At 41.3% G+C, this 27994-nt stretch overlaps 1 protein-coding gene and 1 long non-coding RNA gene across 2 annotated transcripts in view; one reads left to right on the top strand and one right to left on the bottom strand.

Annotated features, from left to right (window-relative positions):
* The window catches only part of fbxl17 (F-box and leucine-rich repeat protein 17), a 256804-nt gene that overhangs the window by 200582 nt on the left and 28228 nt on the right, over positions 1–27994 (bottom strand). The gene's annotated exons all lie outside the window — the stretch shown is intronic.
* Positions 744–1857, top strand: LOC139434488 (uncharacterized). Its single transcript, XR_011643837.1, has 3 exons — positions 744–805; positions 1160–1251; positions 1633–1857. It is a non-coding gene; the product is annotated as an uncharacterized lncRNA (long non-coding RNA).

The following is a 27994-nucleotide window of genomic DNA, read 5'->3' as shown; positions in this document are numbered from 1 at the left end:
GACAGCATGTCCTACTATTTTGAGGGTTTGAACAAACCAGACCATCTATTAATGTAGAAAATAGTCAGCACATTAAACCATTATGAAAGTAATCATTAGTTCAAAATGAGCTCCAACTACACACAGTTAAGTCAACTCTTGCATCGGTAATAACAATAAAACAAATGATATAATAGTATAACTTGTGTCTACTTTAAATACTTTAACAACACTTTCCTAATTATACTAGCATACTATTACTAAAGTAACATTAACATATTTAAATGCAGGGCTTTTGTAAGAGAGTATTTGTATAGTGTAGCATGGTCTACTTGACTTATCTAACCGAAGTGATCGTAACGTTACTTTGCAAACCGTCACCCCCCCCACACACAAAAGGGCATGGTAACGTTGTGATTCACTTCAATTAATGATAACTACGGAGCTTGCTAACAGCAAGGCACAAGGCTACTTCACTCATTTAGCTAGCTAATGTAAGATACAAATGCTGTCGAGCCCTCACTGCTTGTAAAATAAAGAGCACAAACTGACTACTTACCCAAGCCCCACTGTTCGCCGTCATTTTTCTCTCGGGTTGTTGTGATCACATGACTGACAAAGCCAATGCTCAGAAGTCGGTTTGATTGAATTAGGGCTCGATTACTTATCCTGTCTGAGTAGCCCGGATGATGCTGCATCGCAATTTTGGACATAGATATATATAAACACTAGATGGCTCATGGGAGATTTTCCAGCGTAGCTGACCGGCCGCCATCTTGCTACAGTTAACAGTTACTCTGATTCGCGTTATGGTAACTGTTGTAAGGTGAGTGATCTGCACAAAAATACTCTTAACTCACTGAAATCTTGACTGATTTACAAACGGTTTGGTTTATTATAAACATGATTAGCATGGCTATGATACAGGACCCTTGGACATGTTGAGATTGCAGCTTTTCTTTGTGTATGTGGTTGTATTTATTAGCTGGCTAATAACAAGAGGCTGTCAGTGAGACCTAGTATTACAAAGTTGACCCAGCAACTTTAAACCAGTGGGAGAGGCAGAACTGCTCTTTCTTTTCAACATAACTTAAGTTACACATGATTTCTTCCAAGTGGTTTGGCTTGTTAAAAACATCTTGCATTATGATACAGGAATTTGCTGGCTTTGTGTTTACAGAAGTACCTGACTATGCCGGACTTTTGTGCAGCCTACGGATGCTCCAATCGCCGCAGTCTGGAAACAAGAACCCGTGGGATCACCTTTCACGTGTAAGATATGACAATATTATGACTAAAATTAGGATAATCGTTAATTACTTAGTGGATGTATGTACATTACAAGTCCTGCTACACAGGATCAGTGGGGCTATGTGAGATAATAGTATTGCAAGATTGTTGTTGACCCAGCCTCTTTAGAATATGTTGTTACCATTTCTTTACACAATTATTTAATGTTTCTATTGGACACCTTTTTTATTACTCTTAGTGTGGTTGTCTTATTCTTAAAGTAGGCTATACATACATGCATACATACCAAAAATATGATAATTTCGGTGTGTATTTTTGTCCTACCCTTAATGTTAAAGGAAAGAAGGGAGGAACATGTTGACAATAATTTATATATCTGGCTACCTTTCTCATGTTTTTAAGGTTTCCCAAAACCAAAGAGAGGAGGAGGCAGTGGGAACTCGCCCTAAGAAGGGACGGTTTTGTTTCCTGTGACAGGACACTGCTCTGCAGTGAGCACTTCAGGAGTGAGGAATTTGACCGGACAGGAGACGCAGCACTATGTTCCCCACATATGTTTATGTTTGCTCAGTCTAATAAACCCATAACATGGTTGTGAAAGAATACCAAAGCTGAGGCTGGATGTTGATTGATTGTTGGTGTGCCATGTGTCACTGTGTGTCTTATTGGTTTTGTGTTATACTGTATTTTATTGTGTGCAGCTGGTCCTTATCTCCAAGACACATTTAAAACAAATAACCTTGAAGTCCCATCTCTCCCCACCTGCTCCTGCTTCCTACATCCCCTCCACACCACACCAAGTTGTTCTTCTTAATAATAATAAATTTATTTTGTGGGGCCGCCTTTCATAACACCCAAGGACACAGGATAGTTTATGTTTAAATTGTTCCCTATATTGCATAGGGGCAATATAGGGAACAATTTAAACAGTGGATTTTGTGATATATCAGCCGGGGTGAGACAAGACAAACCACAAATGGACTACAGAAGGACACATGGTACAGTTTATATTATTCTTGGTCTTTTTTCAATAACATATTTCAAAGGTTCTGGATTTGTTTACAAATCTAGAAACTAAATACAAAACTAGGATGATATGAAGATCTCATGTCAAAAATAATTGTGATAAATTAGACAGAACCGGCCTGTCTGTGAGCACATTTTATGTTGGTTTGGTTCTTCTGATAAAGGTGTGAATATCTAAATAATATACCAACATATGCTATTGTCATTAGTTGTGTCCCTGTTCTTAAAGCTAAGGCATTGCTAAATTAACAACTCTTGGCTTACAGAGTGGTAACATGAGACCGATTTTTATATATAAAATATAAATGTATTTTAATTTTATAATTTATTTTAAATATTAACAATATAATTAAATAAATGGAAATATATACACCGGCAAATATTTAATATAAATACCTTGTGTGTGTGTGTATAGCTATTGCTTTATCTGATTAATGTTATTTTCATATGAAAGTCCATGATTATAAGTATGCAGTATCATAACTACATCTTTGATGTTTATAAAAAACCAAACCGTTTGAAAATTGGTTGAAAATTGAGCAAGCTATGGTTATTTAAATAGTAAACCATAATGTTATGAATGACAGAACTCCCTGTAGCAAGATGGCGGCCAAGTGGCAACGTCGGTCTCCATTGGCCAGCAGCGCGGGTGAGTCATCTAGTGTTTATATATATCTATGATTTTGGACATCGAATTTTATACACCGAATTTTTCATGGGAGCCTGCCTGCAGACCTCCACTCTCAGGACAGTTCCGGTGCAGGCTGTCACTACCCGATCCGTCACCCTACCCGATCGGTACTGCGCATGTGCGAGATGGTCCGCCATATTGGACAACTCCGGACGGCAACACCAGATGGACACTTGACACAGTGGCTTTTAGCAAAGCTCAAAAAGAAAACTCGAGAGAGATGAGTTATTGTTATTACAACGTGACTTCACTATTATTTAACAACTCTTTTTATTGGGTTCTTTTATTTGGGGTTAAGTACATTGTCAGAATAAGTGAGGAATGATTTTAACTTCTGTTAGACAGCCATATGCCATACATTTTTGCATACATTCACAGTAAATATGTATTCAGTATGATAGCTGTCTAACAGAAGTTAAATCTATTTCTCACTTATTCTGACAATGTACTTAACCCCAAATAAAAGAACCCAATAAAAAGAGTTGTTAAATAGTAGTGAAGTCACGTTGTAATAACAATAACTCATCTCTCTCGGTTTTTCTTTTTGAGCTTTGCTAAAAGCCACTGTGTCAAGTGTCCATCTTGGGTTGCCGTCCGGACTTCCGGACCATCTCGCACATGCGCAGTACCGATCGGGTAGGGTGACGGATCGGGTAGTGACACAGACCTCCACTCTCAGGACACCTCCAATGTCAGTACAGGAAGTGACGATTCTGACGCGGTTTTTTCCCGCGCACCGAAGTACTCGTTTGATGGAAGTTTTCAAATCACAATGGAGACTCATCACGGAGGTGATGAGTCCGACCACCGTGCACTTTGGGTCGGCCTTGGTCAAGCCCTTTTGACCCCCCCAGCCTGGTTCTCGTAAAAGTTTTTCGCTCAAATTACACCATGGAGGAATGTAACGGGAGTTGACAGGGGACTCTGCCCTCCTCACGAGTGCCAATTTCGGACACTTTTTTTCACTTTTCCCCGGTTTTATTATTTTTTTGGCTATTTCACCCGGTTTCTACCGGGGACATTGCCCGGTCTCGGGTGTCCCCCCACGGCCTGTGTCCAGCCCCCCCCCACACTCATCCATATATTAACGGATTTTCACAATTTTTGTTGCATTTTTCTCCTCTCACTGATCGAATGGCAAACGCGACCCACTGTCGGAGGGCCTCCGCGCCGGCCGATATGAAGCGTGACCAAGACGCACCGTCCAGGGATCCCACGGGTCCCGCAGCGGGGTGGAGGTTCCCAGCTGGAACCTCCCCAGCTCCGCCGCGGTGCACCCGGCAAACACGGTTGTTTCTCGAACCTTCCACTGTTGTCTAGCGGGTGTAACTAAAATACAAGATGTCGTATTTATATATATAAATAAATAAATATATCTATATAGATATATATATATAGAGATAATAAGTGTCAGTGCTATTTTATGTTGTATTAGCGTGCATTTCCTGTTCGGAAAGTGGTGCTGTACTGAGAGTAAACAATACAAGGTGTCCCTATTTTATATATAGATATATATATATATATATATATATAAATATATATATACATATGTATATAATAAGTGTCACGATCCGATTTTATATTTGCGTGCATTCCTGTTTGGAAAGTGGCACTGTACTGATAGTGGTGATTTTATTTTGGAATTCTTAGCGTGCACTTCCTGTACTGACAGTGGAGGTGTCCTGAGAGTGGAGGTCTGCACCGGAACTGTCCTGAGAGTGGAGGTCTGCAGGCAGACCCCTCTCGAATTTTTTGACGTCGAATTTTTTTCACTTGCATTTTTGGGATCTGAATTTGAACATTCGAATTTGTTTCACTTTAATTTTTACATTTTTATTTCACATAGGTAAATTCGGAGCAAAAACATTCAGATACATGATTTTCAAAGTAATTATTTTCAATGCTATAAATTCGGTGTCTAATAAAATTCAAATACTTCTGTCTCTTGTTTGCTTCCATACACACCACCTTCAACCTATATACCCCCATAGATTTTACACCGTACTACATCTTTTATTTTACACTTTTGTCAATGATAATAACTAACCTAAGACCGAAAAAGTAGTAAGAAGAGTTATGTTAGGGGGAAATAAATGGCAAAAAATTAAAAAAATCTAAAGGTGAGTTAGGATATCATGCCCCTGCAGCTTTACACCCAAAATAAAGCACAACGAAGACAAATATGCAAACAGATAGACACCATTTAAGTCCCTACTTCTGTGAAGAGCAAAGGACAGTGCCTTGACGGATTTGGAGATTTTTTTCTCTTCAACATCAACCAAATTATAGACATGAAAAGGGAAGTGAAATGGAGCTGAGGTTAAAAGCGTGAGACCAGATGATGTGTTATTCCCTTTATTCCCCATGCCGTCCATCCCCAAATCAATTACTCTGAGGGGATGGAGAAGAGCTTGGAAAGCGAGGATATGGAATTACGACGAGAAAAAAAAAATCTCCCTTTTTCTGTGTGGAATATGTTTTCTAAACAAAAGCCACACGTTTCAATTAAAATTCTGACAGTAATGATTTGAATCCAACAATGGCAAAGGTTATTTTCTGTAGCTTGTAACCTTGACTTGATTTATCATCACACAATCAACTAAAGGCTGAAAACCTTACCCCCCGTCTAAAGGAGAGGTTGGAGTTTGTTTTGCTCACAAGAATAATTGTGATGTGATTTCTAAAGGGCAAGTCCTGAGCTGAAGGTTAAGGTTAAATCTGAGTGCTGCTGTGGGCCAAACAATACTTATATTTCAATTAAGCTTAAACAGGCCAAGGCCCATCTCAGTTTGTCAGATTAGAAGGGTAATAGTGGCCTATTTTTGTACTAAATCAGCTATTAGGCCATTAAGAGCTACTGTACAGTTTATGGATTATACCAACATAGCATCCACATTATATAATAATTTCTTAGGTTTTATTTTTATATTAAGTATAAACCCCCCATGAGTTTAGTTGCCATCTGATTTTTTTAAAGCATTAAATAGTCAAATTGCTGTTCAACAGCACAACATATCATCTGTATAACCAATTGATTATTTTTATCAAAGAGCATCATCTAAAATATTGATATGTACAAGACTGAAAGAGTCTAGAGGATTTTTTTGAAACCTTATGAACATCTGTAGCTGACGATGCTACAACATCACTCTCTGTTACTCAAGCTAAAAAAGTGAAATTGAATAAAATGTTAGGAACATAATAACTTTTACTTATTTGTTTTCCAGTTGTCTAACCAGGTTATATGTGCATTAGTGCTGCAGTTGTGATGATGCACGGGATATACTTAGTAATAAGCTGACTCTGAAACGGGAATAAGGTGAGGACAACGTAAAGCTACAGCAGCACCACAGCCTCCACAGTGCGGAGGGTTTTAGGGTGCTTTTTGAGAAAGTGAAGTTCTGTAGAGGTTGCATGAAGAATCTGCTCTGGCTTCTCCTCAACTTTCCCAAATGGTAAAATTCTGCAGAGGAAACCTTCGGGACTACACAAGTCCCACGATGACAAAAACGTCATCATATAAGGTTAGCAAGGTGAAATGATGTGAAACTATAAATACACAAAGCCTGCAGTCGCAGCACGGACACCGAAAATACAGAGGATACCGCTGAGACTGGAAGAAGTGTAATTGAGCCTTAAGGGTGCATAGCGTTTGGGTTAAGTGAAGATAGGCTGTTTTTTAGGTTTTAGACACATGTGGTGTGTGTGTGTGCATCCATGGAAGTGAACACAGCATGTTTCGAAAGACAATTTGAGCCACCTTAGGTCGAAAGGGCCACTATGGGCATAGATATGTCTCATAATTATTTGTGTGAACATAAAAATAATTTGTGTGTAAATATGTGATTTGTAAATGTAAAACACCATCCACAAATGCATTTAAAAGATTTGCAAACTCACAAATAAATTTGCAAGTGTACAAGTAAACTGCAAATACGCTAAATATTTTCACAAATAAAAAAAAGATCTGTGAATATCTCTTTAACATTTACAACTTTCGATCAGGCATTTGTGAATCCATTTTGTATTTGTCGACCAAAAATGCACTTGCGGACCTCAAATCTCTGCTCGTGGATCTCAAATCTCTGCTCGTGGATCTCAAATCTCTGCTCGTGGATCTCAAATCTCTGCTCGTGGACCTCAAATCTCTGCTCGTGGATCTCAAATCTCTGCTCGTGGATCTCACATGTCTGCTTGTGGATCGTCTTTTTACACACACGGAATTTTGAGACATATTTTCCGCCGGTCTCGGCTAAAATCTACTCGTGTCACTCGGTTATTTTCGGAAACCACGTGATGGCCTGCTGATGACGACATTTCCGCATGATTTCAAAGTAAGAGCATGATGGTTTGTTTAATGCTCTGTTTTTTTATTATAATGAACAGCGGAACGTTAGATGCATTCTTTATCATCATCATCATCATCATCAGCACCTGTCTGCTGCATTCGACACGGTGAACCATCAGATCCTCCTTCGCACTCTCCAAGAACTTGGAGTTTCAGGCTCTGCACTTTCCCTCATCACCTCATACCTCAAAGACCGTACCTACAGGGTTACTAGGAGAGGGTCCGAGTCCGACCCTTGTCAATTAACTACAGGGGTCCCTCAGGGCTCTGTTCTTGGTCCCCTCCTCTTCTCCCTGTACACAAACTCGCTCGGATCTGTCATTAGCCCGCATGGTTTTTTATACCACTGCTACGCTGACGACACCCAATTAATTCTGTCCTTTCCCCGCTCAGAGACCCAGGTCGTCGCACGCATCTCTGCTTGTTTAGCTGACATCTCTCAGTGGATGTCCGATCATCATCTCGAGCTCAACCTTGACAAAACTGAACTGCTTTTCCTTCCGGGAAAAGTTTGTCCCACTCTTGACCTGACTATCAACATCGGCACCTCTGTTGTTTCCCCGACTCAGACTGCAAGGAATCTGGGTGTGATCCTAGATAACAACCTGTCCTTCACTGCAAACATCGCTGCTACAACCCGCTGCTGCAGATACACGCTTTACAACATCAGGAAGATACGTCCCCAGCTGACCCAAAAAGCGACGCAGGTTCTGGTCCAGGCTCTCGTCACCTCACGCCTAGACTACTGCAACTCCCTCCTGGCTGGTCTACCTGCATGTGCCATCCGACCTCTGCAGCTCATTCAGAATGCAGCGGCTCGTCTGGTCTTCAACCTTCCTAAATGTTCCCACACCACGCCGCTCCTCCGCTCCCTTCATTGGCTTCCGGTAACTGCTAGAATTCACTTCAAGACACTGGTACTTGCGTACCATGCTGCGAATGGATCTGGCCCTTCCTACATCCAGGACATGGTTAAACTGTACACCCCAGCGCGTGCTCTACGCTCTGCATCAGCCAAACGACTCGCTGCACCCTCGCTGCGAGGGGGACCCAAGTTCCCATCAGCAAAAACACGTGGGTTTGCTATCCTGGCTCCAAAATGGTGGAATGAGCTCCCCATTGACATCAGGACGGCAGAAAGCTTACACACCTTCCGGCGCAGACTGAAAACTCATCTCTTTCGACTCCACCTCGAGCGATAGAATTACTAACAAAGAACTGCTAACAGAGCACTTATATACTAATAAAGGACTGGCTTATCTATAGCCAGTTGAGTAGCACTTGAAATACTTGGCTCTATGAAACCTGATGTACTTTATGATTCTGTTTTCTTCAAGGTTGTGTCTTCCTGGTCGAATGTACTTATTGTAAGTTGCTTTGGATAAAAGCGTCAGCTAAATGCAATGTAATGTAATGTAATCATCATCATGTTATAGTGATACAGTTAGTTTATGTTAGTTTATTGGTTCAATACAGCATATATCGAGCACTTTCGTTGATGTTGAAGTAGGCTACAGGCTATACGCCGCTTTCGGGTCCCGGGGGAGCAGCTGGCAGCGAAGCAGCCCAGATAAAACTCTTTCTTCATTGTTTGTTGTGTATTCAGTCAAGCGGGTCAAAGTTACAAAGCACTTCACATCTTATTAAAATCGGCCTAATTTTACCTTACCAGTGGAGTAATAAAGTAATCTGTAGAAAAGCACCGTATTTAAGTTAGCCTTCATAGTAAGGCTACATTAAATGTTATAATATTCATTGTGTCCTTTCTATATGCATATATTCCTGTCTATTGCTTTCATTTGTATTTAATGTTATTGTGTTTATACTTGTTTCACACATTTCACAATTTGGGATGAATGAAGTATCCATCTATATATGATATCCATCTATCTATCGGTCTATCTATCTATCTATCTATCTATCTGTCTGCCTGCCTACTAGTTGTTTTGTTTGGAGAGGTTTTGTCATTGTATTGCTCTTTACCGGCACCTGCAGAGTACAGGACTTTACATTGTACTTCGACCCGCTTGACTGATTACACAACAAACAATGAAGAAATAGTTTTATCTGGGCTGCTTCGCTGCCAGCTGCTCCCCCCGGGATCCGAAAGCGGCGTATAGCCTGTAGGCTATACTTCAACGAAAGTGCTCGATATATGCTGTATTGATCCAATAAACTAACACAAACTAACTGTATCACTATAACATGATAATGACGACGACGACGACGACGACGACGACGACGACGACGACGACGACGATGATGGTGATGGTGATAAAGAATGCATCGAACGTTCCGCTATTCATTATAATAAAAAAACAGAGCATTAAACAAACCATCATGCTCTTACTTTGAAATCATGCGGAAATGTCGTCATCAGCAGGCCATCACGTGGTTTCCGAAAATAACCGAGTGACACGAGTAGATTTTAGCCGAGACCGGCGGAAAATATATCTCAAAATTCCGTGTGTGTAAAAAGACGATCCACAAGCAGAAATGTGAGATCCACGAGCAGAGATTTGAGATCCGCAAGCGCATTTTTGGTCGATAAATACAAAATGGATTCACAAATGCCTGATCGAAAGTTGTAAATGTTAAAGAGATATTCACAGATCTTTTTTTTATTTGTGAAAATATTTTTACTTACAAATTTATTACAAATTTATTTGTGAGTTTGCAAATCTTTTAAATGCATTTGTGAACACATATTTACACACAAATTATTATTATGTTCACAAAAATAATTATGAGACATATCTATGCCCATAGGCCACTCCCACATATCCTGTTGCTAACTAAGTCAACCCCATCACTGCACTGCTTCTTTGTATATGCCATGTTCATTTACCCTGGTCAATTAAAATATGACATAATTGGGGTATTTCTCTTTTTTCTTTTGAAGTTAAGTAGGTGCTACCTGCTGTTTTTTCATCGCCATCTCATACAAGCTTTATCTGCTGCCATCAACAGCAAAACAACATATATGTTTCTCATCTATTACTCTAGAACAGGGGTGTCCAAACTTTTTTCACTGAGGGCCACATACAGAAAAATATACGAAGGGCTGCTGGGCCACTCGCTAGAGGTATATTGCCTCATAAATTCAGTTATAAGTTGGAAAAATCTATCCAATGTAGGTAAATTATTCTTGATACTTGAAAATGCTGCTAGAAAAAAATCACAGCTCTCCATAGGGTTTCATACATTTTGTTAGCAGCTCATTCCTTAAAACAGAAGATTCTGATTAATTATAACAAGAGGAAATATTATATAAGAGTATATTTCAAGGTTGTTATGAAAATAAGTTATTGGGCTTTTTTCTTAGCAATTTAGATTTGTCAGAACATGTTTTCAACTTTAATTGACTGAATTTATTTGAAAATTGGGCTTACTAACTCATGAATACTGTGTAATATATTTGAACATATATATTTAAGAAGCACAATATAAGACAAGCAGAAGTTTATTATACTTAAGTCATTATACTTTTTGAATTTGCTGAGGGCCGATTCCAAAATGGTCCGCAGGCCGCATTTGGCCCCCGGGCTGTAGTTTGGACACCCCTGCTCTAGAAGAACATAATTTGCAAAAATCAATTAACTAATTGTGACACTAGTAGGTCATTGTATAATAAAATAAAGACTTATTTTACTAGGTTGAAAAAATATACTACTAATGTGAAAGGATCCACCATACAGGAGGAACACCAGGCTCTGACCACCCAGCAAATGTTACTCTCTGTGTGGAGAAAGAGATAGTATCAAATTGCAGAATCACAGATAAGTTGAAAAACTGACATATAACAGAATTCTTTACTGAGTAAGTACCAAACACCGAACAAATGAGCTGTACAAATTCATGTACTTTTCTGAGCCAGTCTGTGTTAACAAGGTTTGAGGCCCCTATATAAGATTGTTCTTCTGGGAATTAGGATAAAGTCACTGACTCTTACTATAAGACACATCATGTTCCTACAATACTATTGTTGTTAAAGAACTTGTGATCTAACTATTTAAAACACAACAGCTAAGAACACCCAAACAACCCAGATATTTAACTCATTCAGCTCAGGACGACTTTTCTAAGGCCCCGTCTACACGGAGACGAAAACGAACCGAAGTCAATATAAAAAAAGTCTTCCGTCCACACGGAATCGGCTCAAGAAACGTGTCCGTTCACACGAGACCGCTCGACCCGCTGGAGATGCTGTAGTACACATGCCGGGCCTGTAAGTGGCGCTGTACTTCCGCCACAAAATACACCAGGTGAATAAGACCCCCGAGCATGGTTGCCCGGTTGCCCTTCTGGTTATTCTCCGCAGTGGATTTAGCAACATGTAGTTCTCCATGTCCACTTGTTGCTGATCGTTGTGGTAGAGGAGCTGTAGATTTTGCACTTACATCTGTAGCATGGTCAGTAGTGTCTGGAGCACGAACACAACCCTGTGATCCACCATTGTTGTTGGCGAAACGCATCAGCAATGAGGTGGGGGTGAGCAGGAGAGGTGGGGAGAGGCAGGGCTATGATCGTATAGGGCGTGCACACGGAGCCGCAAGCGTTTCGTCCCCTGACCTACCCACTTTGGGAGCCGTTATCAAAGTGTATCGTTGGGGGCTCCGTTTCCACGGCTCCGTTTCCACGGCTCCGTTTCCACGGCTCCGTTTCCACGGCTCCGTTTCCACGGCTCCGTTTCGGCCTCGTGTGGACGGGAGGCATTCCAGCTTGGCCCACAGAGCTGAAGGACTTTGCTAAGTAGGCTATGAGAGGAGGGGAAAAAAACTGCTATTTTGAATCCTTCCACTACCGCACCGGTACCAGTGAGAGCGCAGCCAGACTGTAAAACAAATGATGAGTAAGAGTAGTGATTGCAGTCAATAACTGACACACTCATCCCCAAATGTCTTTGTCAAAAAAGAGAAAAGTGGACACGGAGTGCCGATGGACCGCATCCTATTTTTTTTACAGAGGTAAATGGAAAACCTGTATGCTTGGTGTGTTCGCAGCAAGTTGCTGTGCCGAAAGAATATAATATTCGCCGCCATTATGAGACTCACCATGGAGAGAAATACGACTGCTTGCAAGGACAACGGAGAAAAGAAAAGATAAATGACCTGCTATCAGGTCTAAAGAAACAACAGGACGTTTTTACCCGGAGCCGAGATATAAGTGACGCAGCAGTGAAAGCCAGCTATCTCATCGCTAACGAAATAGCATCAGCCTCAAAGCCATACTCTGAGGGTGAGTTTGTGAAAACATGCATGCTGAAGGCTGCAGAAATCGTGTGTCCTGAGAAGCGACAGGCTTTTGCCAACATTATTCTAACGAGGAATACAGTGAAGGATAGGATTACCGATCTTTCCGCAGATTTGGATAGCCAGAAAAAAACAAAAGTCAAGTCATTCGTAGCATTTTCAGTTGCAATCGATGAGAGCACTGACATTACAGATGTTGCTCAACTGGCCATATTCATTCGTGGTGTTGATGAGACTTTGACGGTCACCGAAGAGTTCCTTGAGTTGGTTCCTATGACAGACACCAATAAGGCGGATGACATTTTTAGTGCTCTCGTTGAAGCACTGGACAGGGTCGGAGTGAACTGGACCCGTGCTGTCAGTCTGGCTACAGACGGCGCACCATCAATGATCGGGAAAAAAGCAGGTGTTGCCACGAAATTCAGGGAGAAAGTACAAGCAGCAAATGGAGGAGATCGTTTTTGGACATTCCACTGTATTGCAAGTCGTTAAAAATGGATCACGTCATGAAAGTGGTTGTCCAAACTGATCATTTCATCAGAGCCAGAGGGCTGAATCACCGTCAGTTCGACAGCCTCCTCAGTGATAAAGACATCACCTGTAGCCTACCATATCACACTGAAGTAAGGTGGTTGAGCTGAGGTGCCGTGCTTAAGCGTTTTTCTGATCTACGCGAGGAAATTGAACAGTTCATGGAGAAAAAGGGTAAGCCAGTGCATGAATTAAAAAAAACAGAATGGCTGCAGGACCTTGCATTTATGGTGGATATTTCAGAGCACTTGAATAATCTGAACATCACGATGCAAGGTCGCAAAAAAGTTGTCACAGAATATTATGACAGCATACGTGCATTTAAGTTGAAGCTGGCTTTGTGGGAGACACAGCTGTCAAGTAGTGACCCTGCTCATTTCCCTCATCTAAGAAATGTGCATATGACCGGAGTTACTGCTGACATGCGACGGTACAAAGACACAATTACGGAATTGCTGCGGGAGTTTGAGCGGCAGTTTCAGGTCTTTGGTGAGCTTGAGACAGAGTTTGCCGTTTTTCGCTCGCCATTTGCAGTTAAGGCTGCGGGTCTGCCCGTCGACATACAACTTGAGATAATCGACTTACAATGTGATCAGGATTTAAAGGACAAATTTGCCTCATCGGACTTGGGCACATTTTATCGGTATCTTTTGCCAGGATACCCCAAATTGACAGCCCTGGCAGCAAAAGTTTTGAGCATGTTTGGGACCACTTACCTTTGTGAACAGGTTTTCTCTGTAATGAACATTACTAAAAACAAAGCTGCGCTCAAGACTCACACACAAGTGCCTGAATGAAATAATTAAATTGGCTGCTAGTCAGGATTTTAAGCCTGATATTGATGCCCTTGTGAGGGCTAAAAGATGTCAAGTTTCAGGAGCAAATTAATCAGTGAGTTGACCTACTGTTCTGTGACCTCAGTTCTGTGAAAATAAGAACCTACTGAAATATTTGAACATTTTATATTATTCTGTCACTGAACATTGTGTATTATAATGTAAATCAGCAGCTTCATGAGGCAAACAATCGTTTGATTTGATGTGAAACTTTTTTTCAATATAGAAATTCTATATTTTCAAGGCAAGGGAGGTAACTCAAACTCCTCACTTAATAACTCCCACGTTTTTATTTGTATTTTGTGGTGAGTCAGTTCAGGTGGAAAATGTGATCTGTTGTAAAGAACATGTGTGTAGCACTTGAAATTGCACTTGTTTGTCTTAATAAATGTCAGTTTGTTCATAACGTTTTGCGTCTCATTACATGTGGACATTTTCCAAATGTACTTGTAGCTTATTTGCACTTAAACAGAAATATTGTCGTTATGTAGGGCCTGTGGGTTATTATGCTATGATTGTACTGGTCCGGCCCACTTTAAATCAAAGTGGGCAGTATGTGGCCCCTTAACTGAAATGAGTTTGCCACCCCTGGTCTATACGATAAAGAACTTTAGCGATTACAACCCGTTTCGTCTCCGTGTGGACGGGGCCTAAGAGTAGCTGTTTCTTTATCTTTGCCTTTTAAAAATGTGTCATTGTCACAGCTTGATTAAGTGGTGACTGGTGGGAGACACTAACAACAAGTTAGCATGCAGATGTTAACTAACTAGCAGACAAATGTGTCTGTAATTGCTTTTAGAAGCACAGAAATCAAAACAATACATAATTGAGCTACAACAAATTGACAAAGGTTTTATTTTAATGTGTTTATAAGGCAAATGCCACCAACTAAAAGCTAATCATAATCTGACTTTTAGATTTGTATCTAGCACTCAGTTGGGGCTAATATAAGTGGATCTTTGAGAACAAAGTCGAAGATCCAAAGGGAAAAGTCAATATCCAATGTCATAAATACAGGTGTCTGTATGCGTGTCTGTCTGTTTCTGTCTCTCTGTGTGTGTGTGTGTGTGTGTGTGTGTGTGTGCGTGCGTGCGTGCGTGCGTGCGTGCGTGCGTGCGTGCGTGCGTGCGTGCGTGCGTGCGTGCGGCAGTAGGAGAGTACGTGTGGCCATCTTGAGAGATTAATCATTGTGGAGAGATAAATGCTAATAAGAAAAACCTGGAGCGGGGTCAGAGATGAGGAAACTTTTTTTGTTACGGTCTCCTCCAGGAAACAAAGTATTCCCCTCTTTGGAAAATGTAATCTTCTTAACAAAAGCAAAATTAATGTTTCCTTTTCCGTGGCAAAATCCAGGCTTCTATGCTTCTGTCAATTAACTTGTCCAAATAGCTATTCATTGAAACAGCCCTAAAAGCAAATTTTCTCTGGAGTCAAACATGTCCGATTCAATTAAAGTCTTCTGGACAAAAAGGTTCAGGCAGTTTCAGGTGTTTAATTCAACAGTGTGTTGGAAAAGACAGAGCAGTAATTTGCAAGTCATGTTGACAACTGGAAAAGAATATTGCTCCAAACGCCAAGTCAATAAAGAGAGATATAAAGAGATGAAGGCATTAGTTGTGTGTGTGTGTCTCATTCTTTGGAAAATATTGCAATTAATGAGCTCGATACGGCATTTTCGGAGCTTCGGGCTGTGTTACAAAACTATATAAACAGCATGCATACAAAATGATACAGTAATATATCTTCAAGAATACTGGTAGTACTCATCCACTATTCAGAAACTATTATTTTCATGGTGCCAGTACTTCAGGGGCTAGCTATTTTTAATGAAACCAAGCTGGCACTGACAGACATTTTGCCAGACAATCCCTCGGCTCTGTTCTGTTCGGCAGTATGACATTTCAAGTTTGGATTTTCCTATCATTATATCAAGAGCACGCTGTTTATCTTATGGACTTTTTACCGCTTTCTCATACTAAACCATACCTACTTTCAGTAAGTCTTTAAGCCAGTTGTAAACCACTCTTGTTAAGGTTTTCCTATAAAGAACTTTATAAAATTCAACCAATTCAAATCGAAGTCATTTTAAATTGCGTCTGAAGACACGTTACATACCTTTTTAACATAACAAACATAACACTTATTCTACTCTCAGTAATCAACATCAATTGTCTGGTGCCAAGGTTTTTTCGTATCTTCCTGAGGTGTATAGAATTAATAAAGTAAGCTAGTGTTTGAGCTTGTCTATTTCAAGTTATTTATTGTTTTCCTTCAAACAATCAAGTCATTATAACAACACAAGGCCTACTAACGAAGCCTCAGCCTCAAGAAAAAACATCAATAGCATTTTCCTTAAATTACCTAATCCACCACAAACGTACAAAACATAATTCCACAATGATTTCTCCAAGCTTGGAAACATGAAAACCTAATCAACAATATTAAAACAATCAGGCTGATCTTTGAAATTACATATTCACTCTCTGCACTGATGTGCCCCTAGCGATGCTAGCGTGAAATAAATGTGTGTTTGATGGAATAGTTTAAAGAGCAAAGAAGACCAGAGTTCAAGAGGTGACTTTTTCCCTCTGCACAGCATGAATAGTGGCTTCATCAATACGGCCTGTCCCTTCTGGGGGAGAGCGGGAGCCAAAGCTATCTGGCATCACACGACAGCTGGCAGACAAACAGATGAAGAGAGCTTTCTGAACATTTCAAAGAATTATTCAAAGTGACTATTTATTTGTTTATGCTTTCCCTATCATCATGTTATTAAAGAGATGTTTTAAAGCCATCACAGGTTTGGCATGCTACAGGAGATACAGAGTGCTCACGTGCACATTGTGTTAGAAACTGAAATACTATTAACTAAATGTTGACAGGAGCAATTCAAAAGGGAGCTGATAAATGTTTTGGACCGAATCCAACTGATGAAAAGGTTATATTATTGCTCAGTCCCTTAGAGAGACTAATATAATAATATACAAGAACATCACTAACAAACCACTGATCACATCTGCCTAAATGTAATCAGGTCACACTCAAAATGTCAAGCACAACATTTTATTGGGCTAAATGCCTTCATAAGGTATTTTAGGTCCAGGCTAATTTAGGACTTATCGTGAGCTTTTAATGCATCATTTTTGGGGGGCTTCATCTAGCCCACTGCTAGTGAACAAAGCCTTTGTACTAAGGTGTTCTGAGTAAGGTAGTCTGAGTGTTTCAAGTGCATTAACACATGCAACGGTAGGACTGAACCACCTGGGCTTCCATACACTGAGAAAGGAAAGGCTGCCGGAGGAAGAGAGAGATTGAGAGGGACAAAAGGAGGATAGGGGAGAGCACCAGATCCAGTGGATTTTCTAACACCTTTAAAGAATGCATTACTAAATTATACGGGGAAGTGTCTAGACATCTGGGTCTCTTCTTGGACTTTCAGACTGGAGCCCCTCGACCGGTGAGTCGAAACCTCAAGAGAAAGCAGCCATCTTTGTAATAACACACTGTGCAGCGAGAAGCAATGATGAAAGACAAAAATAAAGAAAGTGACAGATAGAAGAAAAGCAAAGGAGAAATGAATGGAAAGTAAGAAGAGAAGGGCGGCTTAAAGCTGTGAAGGCAGAGCGGCAGCACTCTGCATTATCTTTATATATTTTTTTACATCTGTATGTCTTCCGCTTGTCAGTGAAGTCTTTCTATAAGCTCTCAAACTCATAATAAATGATTTTTCACAAACCCTAAAAGGCTACATCACATAGCTCCAACATAAGTTAAACCATATGTAGGCAGCACACTTCAGCAAATGTTAACATAATCTGTTTAAAACTCCGGATGAACTCTAGTGAATTCTAAAAGCAACATTTTCAATCTGTATTAAAAAGTTAACCGCTGAATGTGGGAGCTCGCGGTTCCAATCTGTCATTGGAGTCACACATCCCCGTGCTCTGCTGATACTGTTCCAGGTTCCAACGCAGCCTCAGCCACACGTTGAGGGTTTAATTTCATTTTTACTGCGTTGCTGGCCACAGACCTAAGTCCCACAGTATTAATGAACTTAGCCAATATAAACGCAATCATGCCTGAGGAGCAATTACAAATCTAATTGAGCATCTAAACAGAATATTAAATCGGCGTTAAACCAGGCCTCTAATTTAGAAGACACTTTAAAAGTCGAATCCTAGCCCATAAAATAAACACTATATTACCAGAGGGGCTCTTTGGAAAAAACGGTTGTGATGAGCTGGTTCTTTTTTTTGGTCATTTTTTCCAAAAGAGCACAAGTAATCAACTTAATGGGCTGTAAAGTCATAGTGACAACTTGCTGCACGACAAACATTTGTTTTGTTCACTCTGACTATGTTAATCTCTATGTAATGGGTATATTGGGAGTGGGGGTAAGACATGCAAGAATAAAAACCAACTGATGCTATGAAAGTCAAAACACACTGAGGGGGAAACCTGACATGGCTGTTGCTTTCTGATGCCTTTAGTGCTGTGGAACATTATATTATACTTACCTCTGTTACTGAGGTAAGTAAAGGTTACTATTTGAAAAATGTAGTCAGAGAAACATCATGGTTTCAGTTCAAATAAGCAGTAATATTAGGGAAAAATTACTAAAAGAAACAAAAAGATAAGTCCTTTCAAAGTGAAGTGTTTTGTGGACATATTTTTCCACTCTAACTAGCTCAGTCTGAGGGTTTTGTGGCCCTTTAGACATACTTTTGTACGCTGTTGACACACAAAAGGCAAAAATTCCATCAACCACTTTTGTCAATTGAACAGAAACATATGTCCTCTTTTCGTAAATTCGTACTTTCCTTGATTAATAACCCATGTCTTGACACTATAATTGTACTAAAGGTTTGCACAGCCTGTATACAAAAATATGTAATGTGTTTTGAATTGAAGTTTTTTGGAAGGGCAGGTCAGGTTTGTTGATGCCTTGTAGCTATGTCGCACCCCTGATGAGCAATGTGGACAGCAGCTGCCACTGAGTGCACTCACAGTCGGCATGAAGATAAAGCCAAATGATGCTAGAGCCAAACACAATTAGCTTGCCCGGCTAGCAGTTTGGCAGCCTCAACATTATTAAGAACCACACAAAGTTATGCAAACTAACTTCCAGTCCCGAGTCACCTTTCTTTGAATGCAATCTTTTAAAGATGATGTAATTAAAAGTTTGCAACACTAAAGCAATTCAAGTATAACAAAGGAAAAACAAACACTGTTGTCCTCTATCGCAGGGCCCCCAGTTGTGTCTTATTGTCAGTAAACAAAGAAATAGAGAGATGAGATGAAGAAAGAAATGTTCAGATAATTCAAAGAGTGTTTTGTAGTGGTGGCTTCGCTGTCAACGGTGAGAGGACAGCTGTGCTTCCTGTCTTAGGGCCACACTAAGAGAAGAAGGGCAGAGGAGAGCAAAGGGGAGCAGAGGAGCTGAGGAGCGCGCCACACAGAGCAGCCCCTAAAGAGCCCTGGGGGGAGGTTAGCCCTCCTCTCAGTCCCCTCTCCTTTCCATCTTCCTGTTCCCCTCCACCTTTCTACTTCTTTGAGCAGCAATTAGCCAGCAGCCAGCCTCCACACCTCTATGAATATTAACAGAACGCATCGCGCATGCCGCCCACACACACTGCACCTTGATATACCTCGCTCAAAATACACTGTCGAGAATTGCCTTTACATTCAAGTTGTCTGGCATTTTTCAAAGCGAGGAAAAGTGAATTTGAGAACGTCGATTTGCTGCAATAACAAAAATGCGAAAACATAAAGAGGATGGACAGATGCCTGAACAGGGCAGAGTTGAAGAGTGACACTAAGTAGGTTGCATGGCTGTGTGGAGCCGAGCTGGCCTCAGGGTAAGCACTGATTTACCGCCTTTTGCAAAGAACAAATAAATCAACCATCAGGCTGAGCCAGACACAGACCTCAAGAGATGCCTCAATACCGCTGTTTATCGATCCCCCCATGTGTGTTTGTGCGTGTTCCCTGTGTGTGTGTAAGAGAGAGAGAGAGAGAGCGGTATTTATGGCGTCGCTTATTCATTTGTTGGCAAGAGGTACTTTATCTAGCCTGTGTTTGAAGAAGTTAATGCGCTTACTTTTAAATTAAAGACCCACTTAGGTAAGGTTGGAGGGCAAACAAGTGTGGTGGGAGAGCAAGAGAGGAGCAGGGGGGAGGCGAGGGAGGAGGGGGGGGGGGGGGGCGAGGGAGGAGGGGGGGGGTGGCTCATTTGAGAAGGCCAGCAACCCCTGCTGATGAGAAGGATATTGAATTTCAATTAGCACACACCTGCATTTACATATAGCCTACATGACGATGCTTGGGTAAGCAATTTAACACTCCGATTCAAACAGCTGCTGCACGTCATTTACATAAATTAGTAAAGCAAATTAACATTCCATTGAAGTGTTTTTTCTTCTTCTTTCCTGCACGTATTTTTCGCTCCCTTTCTTTAAAGTGAGTGGAAATATTAGCGAGGGGTCAGGGCAACAAGTTGGCCGATCCAATTTGTGACTCCCAGGAGAAATTAGGTCTCCGCCTGTTTTGACTAAATCTAAACAGCAGGTAGCTGACAGTTCCACTCACCGAGCTCCTGCTCTACCTCCACCTCTGTCAGTGGCACATTTGATTTATCCAAGCAGCAGCAAGCAATCAAGATCTGCCAGAGTCTGAGTCTCAAAGCTAGCACACTAAAAACACTAAATCATGGCCAATCTGCTGCCACCTCAATGCACTCGCTGTGAGCCGGTGAGGAGTATCAAATAAACCAAAGCATCATCCAAAGAGCACATACCCAACATATTCTATCTGCATCAGGCAAACTCCCAAGTGCTGTTTCTGGATCTGAACTTCCAGGAGTCTAATTTCTGATACTTTAATGATATCCAAGTGCAGTGATTTTTGAGTACATTTTTCCAGAAAGAAGAAAATGAGCCAGGGAATTTTGAGGTATAACTTAAACTGTCAGCAGTGTCATGCCAACATGTCTTAAGAAAGCCACCGATGCATCAGGCCAGCTGGAGAAAGTCAAAACTGAAAAGCCAACAAGTCTCACTTAAATTGAACCACACATTTTTACGAACAAAACAGTTCTTAAAAGTTTCTACTGTAAACCGTGCACTTGGTATTTTCCTCGTCCGATATTTGTCTGCTTTGAGTATTTCTACTTCTCACTTCTAACAGCAAGAGCGTCTGCGACACCCCAGAATGCACTTCAGCTCACATTAGAGAAAAGGACTCAAGAGGACTCGGATGACATGAAGAAAGAAGAAAATGCTTGGAGTTCAGGCAAGATTAATGAAAAATGTATGGAATAGGTACTATACTAAAAAAAAATGTAGCAATGCAATAATATCTTTATTTACGTCATAGTCTTCCAATAAAATGTATTGACATAGAAATCACCAGTGTTAACACCAGAGAGAAATTACAAATGATTTTATGTTCATTGAAAATGTTGTATAATTGTATTCCATCTTTCTTTTTCTCCTGCATTTCACACCTGCCTCTGCCTTTGTGCGAGCTGCACGCTACTGATCCGCCATATAAAGGCAATGTGCGCCTGGCAACAAGAGCCTGTCATTTGAATGTCTCCTGATGAAGAAAGCACACAGCTGGGAAGACTGAAAACAGGTATGCAACTTGGAGAGACTGGTTAGACACATTACAAACTCAAATGCACACAAAAATACACTTGAGGTCCTGCCAGCAAAGACAATTCCTACAAAATCAGTCTTTGCGTCAGTATTCTCACATATTGGCAGAGAACTTCTCTTCAGATCGGATGAATGAATAACAGGACAATGTTCTGTCTCTAAGTCTACAGTCAGCATGTTTCCCTCTGTGGTCAACTGGAGAGGACTCGGCTTTTCATTGAACCTTATATAGCTTTGACAAATAGCACCGCTGCAACCGTTATAGATTTTAATAGTTTAAAAAAAAAAGGGAAAACATTAACACGTGTACAAAACTGTCCCATCAGCAAGAATATGCCCAAATGTATACCCTCCCAGAACCATGGCAGGTGGTGTCTGAAGCTACGATAATGAAGGGTATGTGCAGCTGCAGAGCTACGTCCACACCGTAGCAGCATGGCTGCCTCCTCTGTCTGTATTAGAGGAATACAGTGGGGAGCTTGTTACACACAACTGTTTCAGCTAATTTGTCCCTGCGCCATTCCCGGACCCCCACGCCATTCCCCTCCTTCATCGTCTTCCTGAGCTCCTTTTCTTCCTACGTCCATTAGAAGCCTTACTGAACTGTGACTGAGTCATTTCAATAACGCCCTAGGAAGCAACACACAGTGCTTAATTAGCTTGTTATAAAGGGCGGGAGATCATAGAAATGCATTTCCCCTCTCCTCGACACCCCCACAGTGTGACCAGGTGTGGGCCTGCAAGGTGTCACAGAGGCCTTGTGTTGTAATCTCAGGAGGAAGAGAGGCCAAGTTATGGGTGGACGCGCCCGCTGCAGGCATCGGCTTGTCATCATTTAGACTCACACGCAAGCAAATACACAACCTCCTCCATCACATAACGAGGCAGTCGGATGGAGACAGCTCCATCCTTCAGAGGCCAAGTTAACCACAGTCATTAGTCTTGCTTTGCTGCCTAATTGGTCCGGCGGAGGTATAGGGCCCGTTGTCCATTCTGACGGAGTACTCAGCCCCTCAACGCGCCACACTGCAGAGCATCCTACACCGCTACACAAGAGTGCATTTAAGATTGATCTAAAATGCACAAGTACACAATAGAGTGCATGTTGTGTGCTCCCCTGCCTACACAGACAATTACTAAACAGCTGCAGTTATAACTTGCACGCAGCTCAATGTATTCTCTTAAGATAAGCATAACATGAAATACACAAGAGTGCAATCAATCTCAGATAGCAGACATCCTGGGAGACCTAGTGTTCAAAGCAGTCGTCTGCTTAATAAAGTTTGTTATATGAAAAATATATATATTAAGAGGTATATACACGAGGCGTTACACAGAGCTTCAATTATTTAGCAATGACACCTGCGCGCAGTCTACCACCAGTCAGATTGTGATGCATGCTTAAAAGGGTAATTTAGGAAAATAAAATACTGTTTAAATGATAACAAGTAGTTCATCTGCACTTCTGTGACCACATTAAATAAATGTCAGTGCACAAAGCTCGTCTTCTACTCTGGCAGGTGGAGTTTGTCAAATTAGCTGTCACCCTGATCATTGCATGCACTGATGCATTGCAACAAGCGGGCCGTGCTAAACGAATATTCATGACTCCAAACAATCTGAGAAGTAATGTGCGGGAGCGTTTTGAACTGAGTGTCGTAGATGGAAAAAATGTTGATGAAGTGAGAGAGTTTGTGTTGCACTTTAAACATTAGAAAAGAGGGAAATCGGCCATGTCCTGTTAGCTCGACATCCAGGCAACATGAATTCCCAATTTCAGGATGAAGCCTTTAAATTGATAAAAAAAATGCACATGATAATTGTTTGAATTTGTATTTTTCATTTAATAAATACTACTTAAATTCTCTGAAAAATACATTTATATATTGTATTGCCAGTATTATAACATCTTTACTGTGTCAATCTTAGCAGGGAATAAAGTGCAGACTCGGCAAACCAAAGATGTTCCAAATTAACGTTAAATTCCACGTTAGCCAGTCATTATTTCCTAGCACAGGTTTGAATTCTTCTCGCGGGTGTCAGGTGATTGACAATAAGCATGGCATTATTTCATCTACCCACACTGACAAGAAAACACTCATCGTGCTCAACAAATTGGGGAACCAAAACAAATTAAGGCTTTGCATTTACTGTGATGGATTACCTGGCCAAGGCAATGTTCCAGTCTGTGTAAATTGTTTGTGTACTGTACGAGACTCAATGGCTCTAAATGAGTTATTCTGATGGGAGGAGCGGTTGATGAATACAACGGCAGTCTCCAGGGGTTGACAAGAGTACACTTATGTACACTACAACGCTGGTATGAGTAGATGGTGAGAGGACAAAGTCTGGGAGATGGCATCTGGTAGAAAAAGCTACATTTCCAGTGCTCTAGAGTTCAGAAAAATAACAAATTGCAGGAAATGTCAAATGAACAACTAACTTGTGCACACATTGCTGAATTCTTTATTTTCAGTTTTTAATGGCACTTGAATAGCAAAAGCATCACAACAGAAAACAGCTAACCTAACAAGGAAATGACTGCTCCTGCAAGCAGGGAAAGTTAGCAAAAAAGAGAAATTCATGAATCCATCTTATCATACGCCTGATACAATAACTGCACACACCAATACAATGTCGTTTTGATGTTAAAATTAGGAGACGTAGTCGAACCATACTTCTAATAAATGGGCTTTAAATGGTAGCCGACAGTCCCAGTGGTGAAGAGTAATCTAAAGCTCACCAGCCATGTGCAATCAGAAAGCACACACTGGGCACGAGCGCACACAACAGCAGTCATTATCTCTAAACTGCCACATTGCATTGTTGTCCCGCAGCATGAACGCCAAGTCTCCAACAGTATCAACTCATCTTTTATATTGCTCTACATATTAGGAGCCACAGCAAAGACCCTCAGAGACAGAGCTATCAGCTGGAAGTGGAGTCAAGTCTACGCTCTAAGCATCACATTGATATCGCTCGGGTAATTGGAACTCCAATGTCACAACTTTGTCTGAGAGACTTACATAAACAAGTAAAGAGGAGATATTCCATTTATCTTACCTTGTGCCGAAGCAGGACACATCATTACACAGAACAGTAAGTGTAGTGGTCTAACTAGGCCTGTATATTTGTAAAATGGATGGAGCGGCAGTATGTCCATGCTTTCTCTAAAAGGAATCACAGCCCTTGTAAGAGCTGGGAGTCAGAGGAAGGCGAGGAAGGAGAGGAAGGAGAGGAAGGAGAGGAAGGCAAGAAATCGAAAACCGAGCCAGTCTCACTTTTCCCCCCAGTATTTAACTTTAGTCTTTAAAAGCGGACAAAGAGTTTTTGGGGCATTTCATGTGGGTCTCAAGTGATCTAATTCTTAAATTACGAAAACCATTTTACATTTTCTCACATATCTAACAAGCCTTACTTCTCAGGTCATACTTTTAACTTTAATTCAGTAGAGGAAAAAAGCCACGGTTAGGAACAGCCACATGAGTGTCAGTGTTATTGTGCCACCGAATGTAAGGCTGTCAGAGCAGCACAGCTTCCACAGAAAGCCCTGGGTTGACAATGAGTTCCAGACAAAGGTAAAAAGGCAACAATGGTGTCCGAGTTAGTATAGAGCCCAACAATAGTGCCAACAAAAATGTACGTATATGCTGCATGATCATTTCATTGTTGTTGACGGTCTGCACAGTAGAGGTTTTTTTTTTCTTGACATTTGAAGGTTGTCACAGTCCAGTAAATGTTTCCCGGTAGGCCACAACAGGGGTCCAAGTGTCCAGCTGCAGCCAGTTAATGGCCAACGCTTAAAATCTAATCCAACACTTGCCTGCAGACTAGGAGAGGTTATTCCTTTCATTAGCTTGTCACCATTTTCGAACATTTCAGGGGCAAAAAGACATAAAAACGATGGATATGGCTATTATGTCACTGTAAGGGTACACAATTAACCATTCAACAATCACTTTCTATATGCTGTGATTTATGTGCCATTACAATGACAATTCCAAGTACACTGCATACACTGATTTTCCCATGCTTTGTTTGGATGGAGGCAGGTGCACCAAGGCCCTGCTAAGGGATCGTTCACGCAACACTCCGATATCCAATAAATGACTTGACACTTCATAACTCCTGAATGCATACACTTGAGCCAAAAACATACTTCCCGAATCTTCAAGTTAGCAAGTTTAACTTAAAGAAAGTTTTATTATCTTAGGGATTTTGCATTGGCTCAGTGGGAAAGTCGGCATTAAACCAATTTGTTCCCGTTTGTACTTCATACCCAACAGCCAACATGTTGCATCTTTCAAATGAAAGCATATAGACCTGAAGCACATGTGGAATGTGTCCTCAAAACAGACCGTTTGTCCCATATGCATTTGTATTCCAATGTCAGATAGTGTTTTGTGACAGTGTTCACCTCTCCAGATGGGTCTCCATGGAAATCTGGAAAACACTGTTAAAGCGTTTTGTAAGCAACTTGAATGTTTGCCAAGCTTATTACAAGCCGTACATCAATTGTAGAAGATCCATCTTTGATCTGTACAGTCTACTTTTTAATGAGGTTTTCAGAGCTTCTCTTTCTCTTCCCGAGTTGTACAATTGACTTTACTTACATGTGTTGTTTAATTATATGGATTCATCCTTTAATGTCTTTTGATACTAGAAATTAATTTAGTGTATGATGTTATGCAGCGACTTGCGGAGAGATCTTAGTTGCACAGGGTGTTTGAATTTGCTCATGCTTCTCATTGCATTGTACTACTTGCTTTGCGTTCACTCTGACAGTCATTTTAACAGGACTGAACAAATCAGTGCATTAACAGTTTTTTTTAAACCATACAGCACACAGACTCTGAAGTACATTTTCCAATGATATGCATTGTGTTTATCATTGTTAATGAGACGTAGGCTTTGGTCAGTCTTTCTTTCACTTTGAGCGGTGGCTACAGTTTGCCTTTAGCCCTCTTCCCAAATAGCAGCAGCAGGCATAAGTATGAGCTATTCAACACAATTCCTGAGCCAGCATCTTTTAGGCAATTTCATCAAAAACCTTTCCTCGGCTGTATAAACAGCGAGGCTTTGCTGATCTGTACCTTTGTGAGATCCTCCTGAGAGACCCCAGCCCCAGTCACTCTGCCTTCCTCTCAGACTTACATTTACACAATACAAACAAAAGCCAGCCTGTGAACATTCCGCTGGTCTGGGAAAGGGTCATGGAGGTCAGACTTCCTGGGCCAGACTGGTCCCTGACACTACGGTTGGGCTCAGTGTCACTCCACCTCACACCGTTGTAGAAGCATGAAGTGACAGAGCAGACAAGACACCCCCCCTCCTCCTCCTCCTCCTCCTCCTCTTCCTCCGACCTGCTCTCGCTCTTGTTCCTACAGTAATTCCCTAAAGGTCTCACAGGCGTGGGATGCTAAGTTTGAGCTGGGATGAAAGGGGGAGCAGGGGCCAGAAGGATGACAAGTGATGGGGCAGGAGGTCAAGGATATGGGGAGACTCACCCACTGGCCTGAGTTCCTTTTCTTTTCTGATCAGAGACATTTTAGATCTGTTCCTACTGCCCGCGACGACCCTGTCAGGGTTAAAGGTCACTCCCTCTGCATAACTATATTGGCCGGCATACATTTATGAAAGTAAAAGTAACACAGGTTCACCAAGTTCACAAGAGCAGCGGGAGAAAAATAACAGAAATGTATGTTTTCATGCATAATAAAACATAATAATATGTTTGGGGAAATTCTCCAACAAACAAGCAGAATAAAAGCCAGACCATAAATAAAAGGACTAATCCCTTCCTGGGCCTTTGTCTCCGCTGACCCAGAGAGCTGTCAGAAGAGCAGAAAGGCCGTCAACACGCCCACTGAGAGGGCTGACATGGACCAGTGACCATGACCCGGGGCTCAGGACAATGAGCTGGTCAGAGCAATGGTGGGGGGGGGGGGGGCAGCAATGCCAAGGTGAATCGCATACAAGGAGAAAAAGGGGCTCAATTTTCATCTAGAAAGAGATGGAATAATGCAATAAATGGTGGTGCATCCTACTAACAGGGATAGAGAGTGTCTTGCTGGCTGTCATCTTTGCTAATGAAAGTGTGAAGACAGTTACTGTCTGCTTGAGAGCTTAAGTCAGATGCATAACCATGAATAACAGTAAAGCCTTTCCTATAATTACTACTTTCTCCATACAAAAATGAACGGAGGAGGCCATTTCTTGGAGGAAGAAAAGATGGAGATTATGGCAAATTGAAGGCTAGGTGACGGGAAGGAGGAACAGGGAGGAAGGAAGGTGATGCTGGATGGAGACAGCAGGAAGACAAAAAGGGCAAAAGACAGAACAGAGACCGGATTAGAGGAGTGTCACAGCGCTGAGAGTTCGCCATGCATCTCGACCCAATATCCTCTCCTCTCATCAAAGAT

This window comes from Pseudochaenichthys georgianus, chromosome 9 (assembly GCF_902827115.2).
Source record: "Pseudochaenichthys georgianus chromosome 9, fPseGeo1.2, whole genome shotgun sequence".
NCBI classification, from domain to species: domain Eukaryota; kingdom Metazoa; phylum Chordata; class Actinopteri; order Perciformes; family Channichthyidae; genus Pseudochaenichthys; species Pseudochaenichthys georgianus.
Note: the sequence above shows the minus strand (reverse complement) of the source record. Positions and strands in the feature narration are given on the sequence as shown.